This window comes from Hesperophylax consimilis, chromosome 5 (genome assembly GCF_061612785.1).
Source record: "Hesperophylax consimilis isolate HC1 chromosome 5, BYU_Hcon_1.0, whole genome shotgun sequence".
NCBI classification, from domain to species: domain Eukaryota; kingdom Metazoa; phylum Arthropoda; class Insecta; order Trichoptera; family Limnephilidae; genus Hesperophylax; species Hesperophylax consimilis.
The window spans coordinates 24,737,014-24,756,558 of NC_142840.1; the positions used below are offsets into that span (position 1 = coordinate 24,737,014).

At 32.2% G+C, this 19,545-nt stretch overlaps 1 protein-coding gene across 4 annotated transcripts in view; it reads right to left on the reverse strand.

Moving 5' to 3' along the window:
* LOC149423684 (uncharacterized) overlaps nt 1–19,545 on the reverse strand; it is a 137,146-nt gene that overhangs the window by 90,066 nt on the left and 27,535 nt on the right. The gene's annotated exons all lie outside the window — the stretch shown is intronic.

A 19,545-nucleotide genomic window follows, 5' to 3' on the forward strand; every position in this document is an offset into this window, starting at 1 on the left:
AACCGAATTCAAAATCAGTAAAAAGATGATTACAATAAAATGCTAGATGACCTATGATATTTTCGATTGAATTTATCTGTATTTCACTATAAAATTTATGTGTTCGAAAATTGATACGTGGGTAAGGTATTCAGTGTTCTGCAACCTGTTATTTTTATATGAAATTATACGATATTTCATATAATTGCCTTGTGCGTTGTAAACCAGGAATTGCAAGAGAATACTGCTGGACTATTTAATACATAGGCATAATGGTAAGTTTGGATTCTGAATATTTTCATAATTTTCTTAAACAACGAGAATCAATATTCGGTATTATACTTTCATATTTAAGAAAAAACACGTTAAGTAGGTTGTACTAACTGTTCTAGTCTGAATCGTTGAGATTTTCCGCATTTTTTCCGCGTTACCTACTCATTTTTATGACATTTCTTGGTTTATCAACACGTTCTTATACAGCCATTGAATAATTGAAATGAACGATTTATTGGATTCTATAAAGATATTCGTTTGAATTTTGAGTTAGCAAAAAAAATTGTTATTGGGACAATAAAAGCATATGGAAAGTTCTGAAAAATTGTATTAATATTTTATTTCCATTACGGGCATGTGTCAAACGTGAGATATGCTCATAAATACACTGGATAAATACCTCTGCTGACCATTGAGGTATTACTAATTAATTAGGTAAGTTTAATGATTTCAATGATGAAAAATCTGGCTGAAAGAGATCAATGAAAAAACTCTGAAAAAATATATAAAACGGCATAGAAAACAAATAAAATAGAACTGAATAACTTTAGTCCGCCTCGGCACAGATCTTCCTAGAGAGGAGGATCAAGAAATAAAATTTGCGATACATATATTCACTTTAATTTTTGTATGTACAATGTTTACATAATCACTTTAATTTTTGTATGTACAATGTTTACATAATCACTTTAATAAAAATTAAAATAAAAATATTTTAAAAAACTTTGTCTTTGATATTAGAAGAACAAAAAAAAATAAAAATGACATAAATCGTTTTTTTTAATTTTTATTTTTCTAAAAACACTTTTTTCACATAACATGTTTGATAATTCGGGCCTCATTGGATGCTACCAAAACCTTTTAGATCACAAGGCCGTGACACTGAATCAAATCAGTCTCTTAACTTGTATGGAAACCCAAAAAAAAAAAATTTTAATTTAAATATAAAAAAATAATTAAACAAGAATAAAATGAAAAAAAATTAATTCGAAAATTTTGTAAAATCCCACACAAGTTAGAAAGCTACTTAAAATGAGTGTCCCGGCCTCGTGATCTAGGAGGTTTTGTTGCTACACCCTTGCCTAGAGGACCCCAATTATTATTTTCTATCGCCTCCTGCGGATTTAGTTGCTTATTGCATATATAATAACTTTTTTTAAAATTTTTCGTTCTATTTTATAAACCTGCTAAACTGCCAAAGCAGTTTGTCAGCAGATTAACAGCCACTTAACACTAATTACCTGAAATCATTAGTACTATATCCGCTGGAAAAGCTTGATATTAATTCAACGGCCTTCATGTTATTAACTAAACTATTCCGATTTTCCCATTGTGCAAACAAGCTTGTTCAACCGCAAAACCTTTTTTCGGTATACTTCAATCAATGTCGAAGTACAAAAAATAATAATTTTTGGTTTATATTCTATGATAACAATGATTACATAATTGAAAATACATAATGCTTTCATATTGAAAACTGCTATCAAATTGTTTACATATTTTAAATGGTCTCAAACAATAAAATAATCCTTTTGAGTAATCTCTATGTTAAGGATTTAAGATTTTTAATGAATTACAGACAGATTTTAAAGAAGCTAAATAAATTACTGATTTTCGTGGGTTATGCCTAAATACAGTAAAGAATAAGTTTTAGATGTATTGTAAGGTGTCTTTAATGTCATAGAAATACGTTTTTAAAAGGTTTATAATAAACATTAAAAAAAAAATTAAAAACCAGTGTTGAAGGAAATCGAAAAAAGTGAAAAGTTATTTTATCATCCTTAACGATTTTGCAGATAATCATAATTAACAACTCATACACATTTATCATTTTTTCAAGGTTTTTGAAGGTCAAATCCGGTTGAGGAGGATGGTTGACTTTTATAGCGACACGTCTAAAAAGTGGTTGATATTTTGATAATGGCTTCCTTGCTCTTAATACACTTAAATAAACGTCTGCTCCAAATATTAAAAACTTAAAGTTCAGTCAACATAAACCAGTTAGTTATCTGTCATGACAAAGGTGCGGCCTCGTTAAAAGGATCTGAATATGTATTTATTACGACAATTGTATCTGTGCATACTTAAATGCCATCAATGCATCATTAAGTGCCTGTTGGTATTTATTGTACTTAAGCTAAGTTTATAAGTCTTCGGCATCAGATAACTTTTAAACATTCCAAAACAAAATTGTGGTGTAACCTAAAAATTTTCCATTCAAGAATCTAGATGGACGGTCTATTAAAAAAGTCCTTTCAGGCTTTATCTAAATAAAGTTTAGCCATCGTGAAAATAAATTACTTTTTAAATATTACTATTTAATCAAAAAGGATAGACATGTTTCAAAATATCAAATATCGCCAGGATAAACGTAAAAGTATTTACGTTATCCTGATAATACGTTTATCCTGATCAAGATGAAACATGTGGATCCGTTTTGGTTTACAAAGAAAGTTATTTTAATTAAATTAAAAGTGATTTTACAATTAATGAAGATACAAACTTATTTGTTTGCAGCTGTTTAAGTATTAAGTACCTATGTGTGAGCTTCAGTTCTATGTATTGACTGCATAAAAAATCGGTTCCAAATCACACATTTTTATAATATCAGCATTCTCTCCATCTCGTAAATCTACTTTTTTTACTTAAATGTTCTTGTTGCAAAATATACAAAACTTCAGTAATCAAGAAATCTCGTAAAATTATTTAAAAGTTGATCGTTTTTATGTCTTAAAACAACTATTTTTCTCTCTTAATCTTGTTGACATCTTAATGACTTCCTAAAGAAATAAAAAAGCAGTGAATGACATTTTACGGATGGCATTTGGATTATAGTGCAAGGTTTTATATATATGTTGACGATATCCGACATTAAACATTTTTTACGTAAAATACGGATCGGTCCCGTCTAAATTATCTTAAATTTTTCTAATTTCTATCTGGTTTAAAGTTTACGTAAGAGATAATAAATCTTTGACTAGACATAATAAATTCGGTAAATTGTGAAATAATCCCATTTAAATATACCTACTTAATTATGCTTGTATTGCAATTTATCAAAATATATTATGTGCTTAGTTTTGAGAATTATTCGCATAAAATTTGCTACTTATTTTAGGGAGTTAACTGTTTCAATAGGTTTTATAATAATTATTATTCGTTTTAAAACAATTATGTATATTTCATTACATTGTCCATTGTTTTAAAATCTTAACCAATCTTTACACGCGTAAACTTATGCATATTATTTTAGATTTTCTCACTAAAATAACGAATATATCAATGAAAAAAAAGCTGTTAAACTTTCTACAGATCCGAAGAATTATATTTTTTACGATTCCCCCGTTATTGTTATTTAATTCTGTGCCGACTGTTATTCAAAACAAAATTTTACATTTGGCTATTATCCCACGCGATGTTCGCATAACATTTACTGGCGTGAATTTGATATGCTTACAAGATAAGATCAATGCACTGATATGAAAGTAATTCGTACTACTCTACTCATGACCCATGGCAAGGAAATATTTTATTTTTATAGGAAAATATAGGAAAATACAACTAACCAATATTTTCTATTTAATTTTAAAGATAGATGATTTGAACGCTTTCCTTTTAAATTAGTACGAGACTCGAATAGCGGTACGACGCGTAGGTACATTTCCTATATACAGTTGCGGCTCGTGACTTTCGGGTGTACTAGACTACTAGAGTGCCAATACTACAAAAAACGGCATTACTGATGTTGTTGTAGCTGAAAATCTTTTTCTTTTTTTTTTGAAAATTAGTTTTTTGTATGAAGAAATTCAGGAAATCTGTACGGTGCACGGTCAAACTGAAATTCCCTTAAAAACTTCATACTAAAAAAAGAATTTTCCAAAAAAAAATTATAATCTTTTTCAGCTATAACAACATAAATAATGCCGTTTTTGTAATATTAGCAGTCTATTACACCCAGAAGTCAGCAGCCGCCACTGCCTATATATATATATATTAAAAATGTATTATATATATGTTTATTGAATTTCCGAGCTGACCAATAATATTTTATGTTTCACAAAAATCGTTTATAATTACAAGCAGCGTGTGAAAAAGTTCAACGAGCTGGCACTTTCAAAACCCGAGGAGTATTTGGTTTTGTCTGAATTTCATTATGATGAAACCAACTAATAAATTTTGATTGATCAAAAATTTATGGCTTTGAAGAATTTAACACTATTCGAAGTGTCAGACAATATGACACTTCGAATAGTGTTAAATTCTTCAATGGCTTTGAAGAAGTTAATACTATTCTAAGTGTCATATCAGCTTTTACGTGATCGCTCTCATTTCCCATCCCATGAGTAGTTACAATCCTTAGCTACAAATCAGTAGGTCGCGGATTCAAATCAAAGTAAAATTTTATTTGGTTAACTTTTAATTGATTCGCGGCACGTTTCAAGGTGGAAGATACCGTCAATACCGTCCTGGAGAAAGACCACCACTCAGAATTGAAACGTGTGTTCGGTGACAAGATCTAGGTACTTCCTCACCTTCTTCTTCCCCATTTCCTTCCCCTTACCAAACTTTCAACCTCACAACGTACCCAATTGGAGGAGACAGTCTCACTAACTCCGGTTAGCAGGGAGCCCTTGGAAGTCTTGTACGGTATTCCCATTAATAATAATAATAATTTAATAAAGATATTTGAAGATGAACAATTTTGTTAATGTTCAATTTTTTTTATTTCAAATTTGCTTTTCAAAAATCATCTTCAAAATTTTTACACATTAACCATTAATCAATATTTTAATTAATTTGCTCCTTCGTGAGAAAGGTAGGTTTTGTTCTAACTCACGCATATTAACCTACTGACAGGGGTCTTAACAGGACAGGCAATAAACCGCAGCCTTCTCACAACAATCCACACCCCGGAAATGCAATTGAAGCGTTTGATATCAATAACTACTGTCTATTGATTAATACCGGAGAGGAAAGTGATATTGGTGGACATGCGTTGGTATAAACACTTGATATTGGCCATACGTCTCGTTTTGAACGGGACTGTAAGGTTTTCTCATGATCTTAATCATGATATTTTTCTTAAATTTAGTTTAGATTTCTTAGTATTATTCTTCAATGATATATTTTTTAAATTTTAAATAAATAGAAAGACAAACATCCCAGGTTACGAATTTCCTGATTTTTTTTTAAATCTACCATCATCCATTATAAGCGGAAAATATTGCTTGTGCAATAATGGACGACTTAACCAATTTTACTAATTGAACTCTAAAAGCCTGGATAAGAACCCGACGCATTTGCCAACTCAGCTACTGACCGGTCAGAGACCTTGGTATAATATAAACTTCCACAAAAAAACAAACCAACTTACGTAAGTGCTAGTATTCTAGGGAAAAAGTGGTAGGACGGATAAGAATATTGATTTACAATAGTATAGAAAAGCTCAGCTATAAGTCTATATGTTTTATATTTTTGTTAATACATAGTGTATAGTGACACTTAAACTTTGCACGATGTGAACATTTTTAAGTGGACTGTTGACATATACATTTTTTGCAGCGCTTATCTAATGATTTTTTTTCATGTCAATAGTCTGTAAATGTTTCTAAACAATAAATAAATAAAAAAATAATCACACTAAAAGCTCCCACTGTTCAGATGTGGCAAATGGAGGTTAGTTTTTTTTCTATCGCAACACGCAACAGATACGTTGCGTATTGCGTGGTTTTATTTTATGTATTTGTACGGTTTTGAGCTCATTTTGTAAATACCAAAGAGTTGCACATTCAACTAAAGTTCAAAAAGTTTTTTTCATAACTATGTGATATTATCAAATCAATCTTAAAATAGTTCGAGAATGATGAAATTCAGTCACAAAAAAAAACTTTATATCCATCACTAATTGTACAAAATCTTCCGATATTCAAATGGTTTATTAACAGCCTCCGTGGTAAAGATTGCTAGTTTAGAGATTTACTCAGTGGAGGGGTACGGCTCTCGACTAGCAATCTGGAGGATCGGGTTCAAATCCCGGCGTGCGCAAGTAAATTTAATTAGTTATATTTCACAACGCACGTTGCAGAGTGGAATTTTCCCCATTACCGCCCTACATAAGAACACCATTCCGAATTGAAACGTTGCCTGAAATGGCTTCAGGCGTGTTTGTTGACCAGGCACTTTCTCATCTTTCTCTTCTCCATCTCCTTTCCCTCCCTACTACCTTAGCCTCATAACATACACCAGTTTGGGATGACATAGTCTCACTGGCTCCAGACGTTTGGGAGGAGTTGGGACTCTCGTGCAGTATTCGAAATATGCACGGAGAAAAATGGCTAATGCTGATTTATTAAAAATATCTTCTAATTATTGGTAATCCTGTTAAAAACGAGACTGCGAACCGCTTCCTGATAAAGTGTTAGTAAATTCGTAATTATATCGGAATACGTTTCATATACCAGCGTTTGTCTTAACAATATATCACGCGTAAGTTTTTCAGGATACCTATCAATTTATTCGTTAATTGACTACAATTCCGTTTTTAATAGGAATACGAATAATTTGAAGATATTCTTAATAAATCAGCAATATTTTTTATCGGGAAGTTTTCTCCGTGAAATGCGAAATTCATTGAGCGGCACATCGTATACCTGTATATGACATGTGTAGAAAGCTTCAGTCCATTAGAGCAGTGCTCCGCAACCGGTGTGCCGTGGCACACTGGTGTGCCGTGAGCCGGACACAGGTGTGCCGCGGTCAAATTCAATGTATTTGACATTTGACAATATTTCATTATGTATTTAATACACAATGACAAAATATTTTTCATTGTCTGCAGATACTGTTAAAAGACGTATTCACAATATATTAGAAACACTGATTAGAAAACTGTTATTGGCTGAAAAATTTGCGCTTCAGATCAACGAAACAACCGATATTAAAAATAAACCACAGTTGATAGCTATTGTACTTTTCGTTGACGAGGACTTTATTAAAGAACATTATTTATTTTGTAAGGAGGTTCCAGAGCGAACTACCGGTGAAGAATTTTTTCAAGTAACCGATTATTTCTTCAAAATATATAATATTAAATAGAGCAATTGCATTGCTATTTGCACGGATGGCGCTGCGGCAATGACTGGTAGTAAAAGGGGTTTTGTGTCTTGTGTAAAACAAAAAAATCCAACGTTACAATTTACACACTGCTGCATACATCGAGTAGCATTGACGGTCAAAAACTTTTGAACACGATGAATGAATGTATTAAAATCGTAAACATAATTAAATCAAGAGCCCTAAACTCGCGAATCTTTGGAATACTCTGTGCAGAAATGGGAGCCAAATATGAACCCTTATTGTTTTATGCTGAAATTCGTTGGCTATCCTGAGGCAAAGTTTTGGCTAGATTGTTTGAGCTTCGTCACGATGAGTTTCTTTTAAATCAAAATATGCCCAAACTATATCAGCACCTCGATGATAATTACTGGATAGCCAAACTTGCATACATGGCTGATATATTCGAGCATTTGAATGAACTTAATAACGAACTTTGGCAGAAAGAGTTGCAAAAAGGATATTTGGAAATGTACCAAAGGATCAACCATAGTAAAATTGAAAACAAACAATTAACTGTGGATCTGGCCCAACAACATTTAAGTATGCTTCAGCAGAAATTTGGTCAGTATTTTTATTCCATTAATACGGAACAATACGATTGGATTAAAAATTCTTTTGCAACCAATGCAATAAATTCTACGGAAACACTGCCTCTGCAAATTCGAGTGGAATTTACAGATTTAAATAATGACATAACATTAAAACTTCACTTCTCCGAAGATCCATTGGATGTTTTCTGGATTTACGTTAAAAAAGAATATCCTTACATTTCCGTTAAAGCATTCTTAACACTACTTCCATTTTCAACGACATATTTATGTGAGCAAAGATTTTCAACGCTTGTATTAATTAAAAATGATAAGCGGTCATGCTTAAAAGGTCTTGACCAAGAACTTCGGGTTGCGCTGTCAAAAATCGAGCCGAATATAAAGCTTTTGTGTTCACTGAAACAAGCGCAGGTTAATTTAACAATTAATCGCTCATTAATTTATTATTATTTTATAATTAACTTAATTATTAAGATTGCGTAAAAATAAATATGTTATAGTTAAATGTGTGTATGTATACTTTTCAAATAAAAAACAAGAAATTATTGTAAAATTTGTGAACAATTTAATATCTATATATTTTAGCTTTTGGTGTGCCGCGGAATTCTAGGAAGATTTTGGTGTGTCGTGGGTGAGAAAAGGTTGCGGAGCACTGCATTAGAAGTTGGATACTGTTGCTTAGAGTGCTATTCGCTTAACTAGAAGCAAGTTCCAATATTTGTATGAAGTTAGATGAAAGCTATTTTAGAGCGCCCGCACCGTATTTTTGTTCATTGAACTGTATCTGTATTGATTCCACTAGTACACTGACCAAGGAATTATGGTCAACCTACTTGAGATGTGTACGGAGATCATTGACTGGCTACAAGTTACGTAGGCGCAATCCATTTGCATAACAACCATCAACTTAAACGCTCTAATTTCTCGGATTTTGCTTTCATTAAAACATAACTGATACTTTTATAATGAGAGTAAAAGTTTTATCAGTTTAGTCTCAACTTAATCGAGGGTTAATTATAGCTTGGTTAAGCGTGGTTTTGTTCCGCACTGAAAATCTTTCGTTAACGTTAGTCTGTAATGTCGATGCATTCTTAAATTCCTGTTGGTCGGATATTATAATAATTTCTAAAGAATTTGACGGCTTTGTTGTAAAGGAAATCGAACGCTAAACATACAAATCTGCTTCAAAATAGCACGTCTACCATATACCGTATATGTTTGTACTGTATTCCTAACCCTAATAGTGGGTTCAGACGTTTCAATTTTAGTTAATCAACTCAAAATTTGAAAGCATATTGACAAATCTGAACCTTTTGGTTGTTAACAAAACAAAAGTAGATTAGTTTTTAGTTGGAAATTTTGACGTTTAATAAAAGTTCATCAACTCAAATTGATACATCTGAAACCGTTATAACGTTATATACATAAAGGGGGTGACCGATTAGGCTATTATTTAAAAGTGTTTTATGTAACTCCATATAGCTCACCATGCAATCCCATACAGACCTATCACACCTTAAAAGATGACTGTAATGAGACTTGTAATGTTGGCGTTGCAACGATATACGCTGTGATCTGCTAGCCGGGCGATATTTGAAAATTATGCGTCCCCTCTCCTGCCTACAGCACAATTTACAATTTACGCCGTATTTATGCGGCTGTCATCTGTCAAAGTGACAGATCCCATACAAAGAAATGATATTCCGCGCCTGTCCCCCAATTGATGTAACTCCCTCTCTTGAAGAAGATTATAGCGTCATGTGTCACCCAACATATAATACTATATGCCACACCCAAATTATGCATGCATGGCGTAATGTGTCTAAGGCTTAAATCCACGGCGAGTCTATTCGATCCCCATCAGAAAGTGGTATATTTTTACTTCTTTCATGCCTGTTTAAACGTGATGAGTAAAATGGTTACTTTTAATACAGTTTTGGCGTTCATTTCAAAGGGGATGGTGTTTGGTTTTTGGCTAATTGGCATTAAAAATAACGATTTTATTCACTTTAGTACCTAATCAAATTTTTTCTTTTAAATTTTGTTCTCTATAAAGTGGACATATTTTAGTTTTATCATTTTTTAATACAGAGTCTTACACCATTTCAAAACGATAATTGGAGAGTTATTATTGGCTGCATTGTGGATAAATTGTGTACAAACTACTCATTTCAAACGACGCCCTAGTTCTAAGTTGATGGTTTAACGTACCAGATGAGCGTCTGGAAATCCACTTAAAGTTTATTAGCCGCGAGACTGTGTTATTACATTACTTATTACTTATAAGTTATATCGTATTGTAACCAGTGATGAACCAACATCATGAAGTCCGTTGGGCACAAATCTTTTACAACTTGAAAAGTAATAGCCTTTTAATCATCTCTTTCGCAAATTAATTGAAAATACCTAGAAGAGGAGAATATACTTTCACTATCGCCATGGCAAGAATCACCATTCGGAATCAAAATTTTGCATGAAATTATTTATCCATATTTAGTGACCAGATCCATAAAAAGCCAAATACTTCCCAACCTTCGTCTTCCCATTATCTACATTTCCCAAATAGCTATGCTGTATTTGTAATGACTCCGGGCAGTTCGGCGACTTAATTTAATATGCAAAATAATATGTTATTGTAGGTCTGTTCTAGAAGACCTTGGTACTTACTATTTTGCGAAATATTAATTTTATGGTTTAAAAAACGGGCATCAAAACATCAAGGGTGCACAAATGTTTATTTGTATTGGGATTCAAAACCGCGCTTTGAATTCGAAACTAATTGTAATTTTGTCTAATGTATTTGTCTACTTACCAATTCGCGCCTTGTTAACACTGTAACATCTGAGGATCATCTTCTAACTTGTGTAATGTATAATAATGTAATGTAACACAAACTTGTTTCATTCGTAATGTGGGTACTAATTTTGCAACTACAAATGATTTTGATTTAGAATTGTGAGTATTTTTAGGGGAATGTACCTACAGTTGAATTTGTCTAAGGACATAAGACATGCAGCGCTACCAAGGTCTGGTATATCTGTGAGAATATTGTGTCAGCGCTTTATTAGAAGCAGACGCATACCTGGACGGATGACGAACCTCGTGCTGGTACTGTTGGTGGACGCGGTGGACTCTCTCACTACAGCATCTGGTCCAGTTTCTTCACCACCTAGGATTCTTAATGCAGAGTCTCCATCTTCTATCTTCGTGTCACCTATTCCAGTACTTAATTTTACTAAACTTAACTTCACTTTATTTTTGTAATATTTAATTTTTTTGTAATACCTGCATCAACTGTAATTCCCCCCCTGAGGTGATAACTCACAAAAGCGGCGCCATACAAATTGTCCAATAAATAAATAAATGCGGAAAAGCTAGCCTGAACAATAGAACACGAGATATGGAAGAAGAGAAATATATATATATGCAAACGTGTATCTAAATAAAGCTGTGCTTCAGTATTTTAATCCGATTATTTACTGCAATTCTTTTACTAAACGAACTCTGTGGACTTGTCTAGAGCTAAATTAATATTTCAAGCTATCTTGATAACGATGGAAATGACGTTACCACCATATCAAAAATGTTTCCATTTGAACCCAGAATGAAAGGTCTAAAGAGAGGTTTTTCGTACGAAATAGTTTGAACAAAATTATAAATTAACGTCTTTTTGTAGAAGATTTTTACCTAAATAATACAACCAATACTAAACCATCAAGAAAATATGCGTTATGAAAATTCAAACCAGTATTACATCAAAAGCTTGGACTTTGAACAATATAAACGTCAAGGTGAAACTAGAACGTACCTAACAGTGGTTATTCAAATCATATAATTTGGTGAACATATTTCAAATGTAAGCCAATTTCTGCTTTACAAATATTATATATAAACCCCTTTAGAATGTGTGACATTTTTAATATAACATCAAAATGGGTCTAATGCGATATTAAAAAAAATAGAAGTCGATTAAATAATTCTATTTAATTTCTTTTCAACATTCTTTGGTATTTGAGTAAAATCAAAAGTTTCGTAGTCGAGATTACCGGATCAATGAAAATGAATACTGTTTTCACTTTTCAAATATTAATGATGTTGGCGGTTTTCTGTGATAATCATGATTGATTCCTGCTTCCGTTTCATTAGAAACCATTGGAACTTTCACAGATTATAAGACAATTTATGGTTTTTAGAACGACCCATTGTTATTTCTAATAAATATACAAGTTAACACCGCATTAAACATAAAACATTAAATAGTCGCTGCTTGTTTCCTGTTTTATCAATTAAGTGTAAGTTTAACCGGAACCGGAGAACAATAAAGTGTAAGTTTAACCGGAACCGGAGAACAATTAAGTGTAAGTTTAACCGGAACCGGAGAACAATTAAGTGTAAGTTTAACCGGAACCGGAGAACAATAAAGTATAAGTTTAACCGGAACCGGAGAACAATTAAGATCTCTGAACACTAATTTTTCTCAACTTTTAAAAATAATTTTTAATCAATTTATTAATCCAGTTATAAAGTGTCCCTTTATTACAAAATGTTGTTAATTTAACCATTAAAGTCGTTCTACAACTGTAGATACGGAAGTTCTTCGTACGGGACGTTCAATGCCAACCAGCCTGTGATTTTGGTTTTGTTTTCTTTATTCGGTTCAGGTCATTGATGTATTACACTAGATTAGCCCTGTCTAGTTAAATTCATTTTAAAAATAACGCCACGTAGCGTATGTCACAAATATAGAGATGAACTTAACAACCCAACTCTGTATAAACTCCTTGTACAAGCGTTCAAACTCGTAAGCGAAGCCACGGAGAATTTGTTGTCAGAGGTGTTGTAATATGGACATAATTCAAATTTAAATATTTGGAACTGGGTTATTTTTGTGATTGAAAAAATGAACTTGCGCAACATAGCTGAGAAGCAAAATAGCTTACTCTAGACCAAAAAAAGGTAAAACGCAATGCACAGTGCCCATTTCGCATTGCGACACAATGCGTGGTCCTTTTCATAAATGTGCACGTGAACCAAACCAAAATTGTGTTGGGGTTATTTTTAAATGAATATGACGTGTCTAGTCTAATTTAGTCTATGGTAAATAGTTCATTACATTTTTTGACCCCTGACTAGGCATTTACTAATAACACGCAATTTAGTATGAAAATTAAGTAGCATATTATATTTAAATTAAATAAGTAACTTTGTGAATACTACTATTTAATTCAAAAGACATGTTTCAAAACCAATGGTTTCTTCGTCAGGATAAACGTATGATGAAAATTAACAGATTTACAAATAACAAGTAAAGAATACAAATATGTACCTGTGGCGGCCACTGACCTGTAGACAATACTTTTATAGTGAGCGGTGATTAATTAGTAATTATTATTATAAATTATACAAAATAATTTGAATTATCATACAATAGGTAGTTATTGCATTTATGAATACAACAATTAAAATGACAAAATCAGGGAGTAGAATTATATTTAAATCAAAATCACATCACAAAGTGATTTTGCAACTATAGAAAATAAATATAATGTATAAAAAAGTAATACCGTCGTCTTGTATGATGCTGGAAACACGTTTTTTTAAAAACATTTCATAGGTACCTTGAAAAATCGTAATAGCTGTTACTCACAATAATGAGGCAAGGTTCTTGTGTTTGTTGAACAAAAACAAAACATAAAAAAGTCACCGGATTCCAAACTTTCATTTACATTTTTACTCCAATTAATGTCAGGAATCACTGGTTAAAATAAGTCGACAAAGTCCCTTAATACTGTAGTTTTCCAACAAGTAAGTTTTCTCATTTATTGACTGTTAACAAAAGTAATTAAAGTTATCGCTTTAAACTGTAAACTTTAAACTCTGAGGAATTTGACGCGTAAATGTTATTTTTTAAATATTTTTACATCGTCTTCAAAACCAGTTTTTTTATATTTTTTTTATAGTGAATACCTCACAAGAGTCCCAACTGCTCCCGTCTGGAGCCAGTGAGACTATGGCATCCCCAATTGGGGGATGTTGTGAGGCTGAAGGTAAGTGGGGAAGGGAAAGAGGAAGGTGGGGAAGTACCTGGCTATTCAGATCTAGTCACTAAACACGGCTAAAGCCATTTGGAGCAACGTTTCAATTCTGAATGGTGGTCTTACACCAGGGCGATACTGGTAGTATCTTCCACTCTGGAACGTGCCGCAAATATACTATGTTTTATTTTAATTAATTAATTGTGAAATAACACAAATTAATCAAATAAAATTTATTTGCGCACGCCGGGTTCGAACCCGCGACCTTCGGAATGGCAGTCCAATGCGTTACCACTGGACTATGCCGGCCGAATTAATAATAAATTAATCGAATTCAAAGTTTCTCACAAAAAGAAGTGTAAATCTGGATGTTATTTGAAAGATCGATGAAAAACAATCTGAATATATACGGAAAAAAAAGTTTCTTGTTGCCGAAACATTTATATAGCTCCAAAGACTGAAAGTAATGTATATTGGAATATTATTCTCTCCTATCGGAAGTTGGCTATCATCAAGACAGTCTACTGTGCAGCCCGAAAATGCACTTGAACTTGTCACGCATACAGGACTGGCCATGAGTCATGAGTCAACGAGGCGGCTGGTGCGAAAAACCAAAACCTTGTCACTACCTTTAGACGCCTAGGCAGGGATGATTTGTATTTTGGTGTAGCGCCGTTTTTTGTGAAAAGTAATCTCAAGGGCGATGTGTTAGAACTGTTAGGTATTAGCGCCTCGGTATGGAGCGGACTGCTTCAATTGCGCCCGCACAGGGCCGGCCCTGCACGCATATTACAAAGCCGTGAGCTCCGAGGTGCGATTTCTTCCATTGCCTCGCTTTCCATTAATTTTCACGCGGATTATCTGCGATATACTTTATATTTGGTACCTCCTCATAATGTGGCCTTGATTTTGCAGTTTTATTTTTTATCAAATTAGTCAACCTCCTTTTCCAGATAATTCGGAGGTTACGTCTGTGAATTCACCTTTCGAAAGATTTAATATTTCATGTTTGGTTAGAATAAGAAAAATGTTTTTACACCATTTTAATCTCTTTTCAAATAAATAATTTACACTTGAAAAATGATTCGAGAATTGAAATTCGGAGCATATACCGATGCATGACACTCGTATACAACACGTATAGCTAATTAGTAGTTTTCCAATGATAAAAAGTGGTTGGTATATTTACTTTTATTTTATGCGTAAAGCCAGTTAGCAATGGGATGATTTATTAATGGGGACCAGAAATTTAAGAATTATTTTTTGGAAAAGTGTTAAAATCGCGTTTTTGTGAAATTCGCATTACTTGGTGGTAAGAGTTGTGTAATTTTAGAGAGGCACCTGAAAGCTTGGCGTTATTTTTTGGGAAATAAAGTGTTATTATTCAGAAAAACGGATTTTATTTTAAAACAAAAGTGATTTTCGCTAATAGCTTTTCCAATTAATGGCTATTCGAGCTTGTAAAAAAAATATTTAGAAATTATAATATTACATTCTAAAAAAATAATAAGAATGATTGCACAAGCAATAATTATTCGCCTGAAGCACTCATCCACATTGAAAAATCTCCTGATAAAAGATACATGACGCCAACGGGACTCGAACCCATGTCCCTTCGATTTCCGGTCGACAGCTCTGACCACTGAGCTATGGCGGCTTATCTCTTATCCGCGAAATAATTCAATATATACTAGTGTTTCATTCAACAATTACTGCTTGTTACATTTTTTCACCTGAAAACAACCAACTTTATTTTATAAGTAAAGTAACCCCCCTTTGTGCTATGCATAAAAAATCTTGTCTTAAACATCAGTTTACCAAAAAAAATAATAATTAAGAATGATTGCATCCAAAATAGTAAAATAGTCTAGAAGATCGCATGTAAAATAAGAATTCGCACCAAAAATTTTTTACGTAAAAATTTCGAATATCACGTAAAATTTTAGTCTCTATTTATTAGTGGTATTAATAAAACTACTGTTTCACTTTCAGATTTTTTGCGTTTCTTGTTTGCACAGAAAGTAATATAAATATCATATTTTCCATTTAGCTGTGGTAAACGTGAACAGCTTTCCCAAATGCCTTTCAAGAGGCAGATACAAGTATAATCTCACGCACCTCAACATCTCGTTCACCTAATTTCACATAGAAATCTAAATTATCATTGCATCCATCAGGTTCTAAACAAGATAAGACCATACGCGAAAGTGACTAAACTCAGTTCATGGTACTCACCAATCAACTCGGAGTAAATACTGTAATAAAATGTTGAACAGCTACGTAAATTTGATGCGTTTTGCAGTAAAATAGAGAGGAAGAAAATTTATATCTTATTTTACACCATTGTCTAATTTAAAGCTCAGAAACTTTCAAGTGGATGCAGATGGATGCAGATATGACCTCTTAAAAATAGTATAACCTTTAACCTGTATAATCTGTATTCAAAAGAAAATGTTATCTCGTTTAGAAAAATACACCTCAACTTATTTAAATTTGCTGTTCAATAAAAAATATATTTACTTAAGATCGCTTTTAGACTTCTTCATGCGAACTCTTTTGTTCAAAACTACAGGGGTAAAATATTATCTACTAAATAAAATTAAAATTAAAAAAGGTATTTTTCCCCTTTTTGAATTACAATACTAAAAAAATAGTTATTTATTTACAAACTTAATGTTAAATAAGCATTTATAAAGAGAATAGGTGAATGTGATAATTAGATAAGAACAAGAAAGTAATCATGCTGGAAAGAGATTAATGCAATAAATTTGTTATAAAAAGATAAACAAATATAACTAAATATGAATTTTATAAAAAATTGATCAAAACGGAGTATTATCATTTCAGTATTTGTTTTCTGAGTTTTATATAGTATTGAGATAAATGTAACAAGGTGCTGAAAGTAAGCCTCGAATGAAAATATAACTACAAATGTCGTACCTAGTGTACTACTTATACTAGGTACTTGCTTCATTTTGCTATCGTTAATTAATAAGACTTAAAACGTAATAGGATCTTCCTGTTTTGAAATTAAATTATCATTAATTAGCATAAAAAATCCGCAATAACATCTTACGAAATTACAAACATGAAATCTTATCAAATGTCGTACATTTTTTAAATGTTAACAGGTTTTTAAGTCAATTTCTGAATTGAAAGAATTAGTAATGGAAGAAAAGCAAATTTAGGGTTTTAGAAAAAATACTTATATCATTAATCAATCTAAATTTGAAACTGCGCTTGTGGCTAATAGAAATTAAAACTTATTTTTCTAAGAGGAGATTAGATAAATGCATTTGGAAAAGGTTTAAATTGACTTGTCTGAATTATGTTTATTTCAATAATAAAATTTGGATTATCGATAAAAAGGGAAAAATTGTTTTTTTTTTACTTGAGTCAGAGACAGTAAAAACTCTTGAATGATGAGTTCTGATTTCTGCAAACCTATTTTGTCTGGAATTTTTAGGCCAACGATATTACTTTTAGCTCATAAGTTTATTTATATCATGAATTACGTTGCTTTGAAATATCGGTTTTATTGTCAAGGCGCCATTGCGCATGTTTCATACAATGCATTTCAAATCTTGGGTATGGTAAACGCCAAACTCATAAAACGTGAAAGGTTCGCAGGCCTTCCTAGAGCAACTTTATTAATGTTTTATCTCAATTACAATTGTACTGTACTTAGAACGACTGTACATAGAAATTCATTAGATTATGAATACTTTATTATAATGTACGAATTATAATTGCTGGGATGCACGCAACCATTTTTAGAGCATTTCACGAGTGTATTACGTATATTGTAGAATGCACTTTCTATCTCTAAAAAACAATCACGTTTTTACTCTAATGACGGAGAAGCAACTTTTAAAGTGATTTAACTGATCGTTTAAGTGGGTAGGATGTGCTATTTTATGTATTGTAATATGAGAAACTCATAACTTATCGAGAAATGTTTGTTTCAATAATCAAGACTAGTAGATAACAATAATGGTGGAACTGCCAATGAAAATAAACAAAATATTAAGGAAGATAGACGATTAAGAGACATTTAGCGAGTAAAAATTACATAATCTCTAAGTTCGCAGAAAAACGTAAAATTGTAAAATTGTAATGTAAAACGTTTGAAATGAAGTGAAATTTACATTTTCTTTGATATGTATTTTTTTTAATAACGAACAATTAACAACATTTTTCAACAGCGCCCTTTTAGGTGATTTTGCACAAAAACGGCGCTCTACAAATCATCCACATTTTATTCTCGTGCGCGTATTTTTTAATATTATTCAAAGGTCTGAGAATTATTCTTGATAATGCGGGTGGAGTATAATATACAGTTTTTTAGCAAGAAATCCGAACTAATACTGCAGCTCCAAAGTTATTTATTGAGGGCTGATATTAATTAAGAGTTGAATAGTCATCCCCTATTCATTAGTATGGCAGCATTAAAAATATTAAAGGTATTGGCATGGTGGCAACATGCCAGCATCATAGCATCAGCATTGGAGAGCCTTCAAGCACCTACCTAACAGACAGGTTAGGTTCATTTATTTTCGGTTTTAGCGTGAACATATCACATATAGTAAGACGATATGAACCCTAAATCGCAGGGTTAATGGCTTCTATTTTATTTGTTATATTTGCACATTTGCATAATACGCACATATTATTATCTTACATATTCATAATGTGGAATTAAAAATTGATTTAATAACAATATTTATTAATCTGATTTAGAAATCACTGATAGAATTGTCTTGTTATTAACGAACATTTATTAGCCTACGATTTAAATGCGAGAAATTGTCTTAAATTAGACTGTGAAGGTCATAATTAGCATTTTAGAAACCTTCATCCGTAAAAGCTCTTAAAACTAATCAATATCATGGAATCTGTCCTGCGTCAACGGACAGCCTCGGCTTATCTGCTTACTTACGTAATGAGACCATTGCCGAAATACCAAATAATACATTTAATTCAATTTAACAACCTGTCATAATTGAGCAAATATTTTACTGACCTGGGAAAATAAGGTTTCTTTTGAAATATTTTTGATCCCTTCCCTCATTATTTTTGCCATACCACTTCAAATCATAATAATTGGGATACCACAAATCCATAAAGTAGGTTCTCTCTCTTATGGTGTTCACGGTAAAATACAAAGTAGGTTCTCTCTCTTATGGTGTTCACGGTAAAATACAAAGTAGGTTCTCTCTCTTATGGTGTTCACGGTAAAATACAAAGTAGGTTCTCTCTCTTATGGTGTTCACGGTAAAATACAAAGACCTCTCTACAATTGGTAGGTAATTATCTATATGTGCTTATTGGAGTAGTTCGTAATTCGCCACTTGTATTCATGGTGTATCAGGAGGTACCCGATAAACTTTGACAATTCCTGAGTATATTTTGAATATAAAATGTAGAATGCCGAATGTTTTTTTTAGTTTTAATGTTTTTTTTCACACACTGATCACTCTTCGTTACCCCAACAGTCAAATATCTGGCATTCTTAAAGAAAATAAATTATAAAAATTAATCAGAAACCAAAATGCCTTCTACATTTTAACTCCAAATAAACTCAGGAATCACCG